Here is a 4,337-nt window from a genome sequence, read left to right as displayed (position 1 = left end):
CTTTTAAAAAGAACTTTTTCTCATGGCTTAGGACAAAGAGGTGAGAGATAATGCCTCGAAGCATGTATTGTTGCTCTTTATGTGTTGCAGTGGGAAATCAAATTTACAGGAACAGTAGGAAGGGTGGAAACAGTGAAACCCCAAGCAACATTAGTATACACAGCTGAGCCACAGCACCCAAGAGACCAGAATCTGGGTTACAGCCTTGTCTTACCTTACAACATGACAAAATAGCCTTCGAGGAGCACAACCAGTGACCAAAAAGCATGGAGAGAGGAGTCTGATACTCAAAAGCCTCAGGAACAGGACTGCAGTTTCTCTCTGTATAAAGGGCAATAGAAACCTAAAGCAAAGCTCTAAAAGAGGAAAAGTGTGTCAGGAAGGGAACATCCAAACCCCTCCTGTCCCCAGTATAACACATTTCCGTCTATTTTTTTACGTGATATCGTACAGCATAAAGAACACTGGCTGGCTTTGTTGAATGTTTTTGATATGCAGCCACGCAATTTAATGAACCCATGAGAGTGAATTACCTCCTGACTCTAACCCTGGTTGTAAATCACTGCTTGTGAGGCAGCCGGCAGGCATAGCCAGCCTCTTTGGATGGTCCCAGAGCTCCTGTGCTTCACCCCTGCAGTGCCTGCTCCCTGCTCACTGGAGAAGCCACTGCTGCAGGGCAGAGGACAGTCTATGGGAGATTTCAACAAGATCCTGTTGGCACCAGATTGTCCTTATCCATGCCTCTCCTTCTCTTCCCCACACCGGAAATTTCTTCTTCCAATACACCCATTCTACTTTTCTCACCCATTTCCTGGTCAGCCCTCCCATTGCTATTTCTCTCTTTCTTCGCACTGCTTTTTGGCTTCTCAGTGTGTCTTGCATCAGCTATGAAGCTTTATGCCTTATTATACTTATCTGTATGTAAAAGGTACCTGCGTTTTGCCAAAGCATGAGCTGAGACACAGAGGCCATATCTAAAGTGCCTTCGATGGTTATGCTTGATTCAGGTTACATTTTAGAATCAAGAGCCATAGGGCAGTTGTATCCATAAAGCATTTAAGAACTGTAAATGGTGAGTATGGTACTGCATAATTTTCAAAGCAGCTGAATGTCTGCACCTACCTTAAACTTTCAGAGGAACTAGAATTGCTCAGCACATCTGGAAGAGAAAGATGCTGATGCTGTAATAAAGTCTCTGAAAGAGACAGGATAATGGATCTGATTAAGTAATTTTTTTCCTCATTAATGCTTTCCTCCCTTACCAGTGCAGGGAACACCACAGCTTCCTGGGAACAGCTAGCACTCTTTGCCCCAAATAAAGACTATGAGAAAGAAGCAAAGCCTATAATCCTATATGTGAATTGCCGCGTAAGCTCAAAGCTGACCTATCCCTAAAATTCAGCTTTACAGTTATTTTAGTTAGCAACATTAAAACATCTGGTTTGCACAAGGCTTTCTGCTTCCCAAATTTGCCTGGTTTGTGCAAGGCAGCCTCTGCTCCCGTTATCTCCTGATCTCAGGGTAACACAGTTCACAAACTGCTCCTGTTGCAGTGCCGGAGAGGCTCTGTGATTTTCCAGCGCAGTTTCCAGCTGAAGCTATTGCCAGAGCTCCATCTCGACCTCCAGCAAGAGTTACAAGACAACAGAAATGCTTTTTGTCAGCATGCCTGGGTTGCTGCCACCTCCTTGTGCTTCTCCATCATACAAACCTGTAGTGTCTTCTCTCTGCTCTCCCAAGTCCATCTGAGGACTAGTTCCGCTCTTTTAGGCTCTCTGATGATGCTTCTAAAATCATAACTCCACAAAATATTTTGCTTTTCCAATCTCCTGCCTCTCTTTTTACCTTAACCTCAGGTAGAACACCACTGTACCTGTCACCTGCTGCTTTCCCCCCTGGAGACACCTTCAGCTCTCCTTGCTTAGACACCTCCACTGGCTGACTTACAACTGGATCTTCAGGTCTCATTTTTCTCTTGTCCTTTTTGATGTGCTTCCTCCTGAGGGAAGTGTTAGTGCTCTTCTGCCACTTGTGTATTCCTCCCATTGCTCAGCTCTTGCTACCAGCTCCCTGCTCTTGTAGATCCTCTGCTTCTTTCAAGGACTTTTTCAGTCATTGAAGTGATATAATATACACTATAGACCTAGTGCTCAACAAAGTCAGGACCTTTAACACAAGGATCCTGTTGGATTCTTTTCCACTGCTGGTTCCTTGGGATGGGCTGTGTCTGCCTTTGTGTCCCTAGACCTGGCTGTTAGTGCACAGTCAGAGGGTTAAATGGCAAAATACATTTCAAGTTTCCCACTGAAACATTGTCCAGTTTGTCTCACACCTAAACTATCCTACAGAAGCTGAGAGACCTGGACATAGTGTATGTAATGGCAAAGCTGATCCTGGAAGATAGCTGTGATTTTGCTTCAAACTTCCACTGAGGAATTCTGGACAAATTATGACATTGCCCTCACCAGGTGTGCCTGGAAAACTCTGCCCAGGACAGCTCTCAAGCAACTCTTGTATTGTTGACTTTGTCAGCTTCACAGGGTCTCTGCCTTCCTGGTCAGAATTTGGCAATACTTTCACACCTGTTTCCTTATCTTCTCCCACCCTGGTCCTCATCGAAAAATACAACAGCTCTGTTGTGTCCTGACAGTGGTGCTGGAGAGAGTTAATTTTACACTGTTTGTGATAGGCAGACTTCTGTGTAAACACTGCCGACATTTCGTCATTGGGATTTGTCACAAACCAAAATAAGATCATATTCACCAGTTTAAAGGCCCTGAAGAAATGTCACTGGCATCTCTGTACTTAAGGCTGCATTAGTTTCTCTGCTACGGATCTTGTTTTCACAGATTAAGAACATCCACAGAAAGTTCCGTATGCATGGCTGAAGCTATTTAAGAACTGTGTTTTACAGGAAATGTGAGGACAGACTAGAAAAATGCAAAGCAACATGAGACAGGATAATAACCGTCAAAAGAATACATTAATAAAGTACTCTTCTAGAAAAAGGAATGATCTTCCTTAGGCTTAGATGGCAACTCAGAATAACCTATTGCCAAAGACAATGTGGGACTTTTTAGTCCCTTATTGCCTTTTGCGTCACTGCACCCAGACAGAGAACAAGGATTTACGTTGGGGGTCAGGGTGGAGTGAATAAGTGGATCAAACAAAATGCAGCTTTCTAATGTATTTTGCCTGGTTCTGTACCTGGATTTCCAAATGGAAATCTTGTCTGGAACCGAAACAACTCCAGGGTATGTTATGGTTCTGGACACTCTCTCTGACTTCTACTGCACAACTAAAGAACAATGAGGACAACTGCACATCAGATTCTCTTATAAGCTGCTGGGAAAGGGGCTGTAAACTGCGGGCAAACCTTGCCCTAATAATTTTAATGGCTGGCATTTAAAGCACAATATAAATTTAAAGCAAACAATATGAGCTAAACCAATACAATAAAATCTATGATTTGTAAGTGCTGTTGCTAGTTACTCTTTTTGTGCAAACTACTGTAAAATGACAGCCAGCCCAGGCTAAGTTAATGCCAAAAGATGGGTTTGTGCTCTGAGCTCTGCTATGCCTGAGCTAATCTTCTGGGTAGGAAAAGCATAAATACTACAAGTATCCAAGAATAAGTAACGCTTGTAAGTTTTCAGCAAGGAGATAATGAGACGAGTTCACCAGTTGGCTCAGCCTTACTGATCCAGACACGGCAATGACTCCTGGCAGGCACGACGATGAGATATAAGCAGCAGGTCACAACTTTTAAGCTAATAGATCAGAAAAGTAGGATTCAAGGGGGAAAAGTCTGGGGTTTGGGTATCCAACCATCTGCCCCAAAATAGCATAGGCTGTCCTGACCTACAGGGAGGACTTGGCTCTCATTCTGAGTTCCCACAGGCTCCCCCCAGCAGGTGGTACCACCATTGGGATGGAAGGCTCATTCCGGGAAGTCATTAGGTCTTTTTTTTTATCTCTGATAAGCATTAGGACCACCATTTGATCTTTGCTTTTGGGAAGTAAACCTAAGGCCTGTAATCCTCACTAAGTAACAGTCACTGGCTGTGATGATCTAAATAGGTGCCTATAAACTGTTAAAACAAAACACTGAAGTCTGTATTCTGTTTATATAGTCCCATGAGGGAGGTACATCAGGATCTGACACTTGTGGGTCCAAGGGGAGAAGTTTTGTCTTGGAGCCCAAAGTGGACCAGTCCTGCAACAGCCTAAAATTGCAACCCCTTCTCTACAAGAAGCAGTCCCATGACCGTGTAGGTAGGTAATTTTGGGGCTAGAAAGTAGCATGTATAGCATGACTGTTGGGGGAAGGGGCAGAA

This window comes from Strigops habroptila, chromosome 1 (assembly GCF_004027225.2).
Source record: "Strigops habroptila isolate Jane chromosome 1, bStrHab1.2.pri, whole genome shotgun sequence".
Taxonomy (NCBI): domain Eukaryota; kingdom Metazoa; phylum Chordata; class Aves; order Psittaciformes; family Psittacidae; genus Strigops; species Strigops habroptila.
This window is presented reverse-complemented; position numbering follows the sequence as displayed.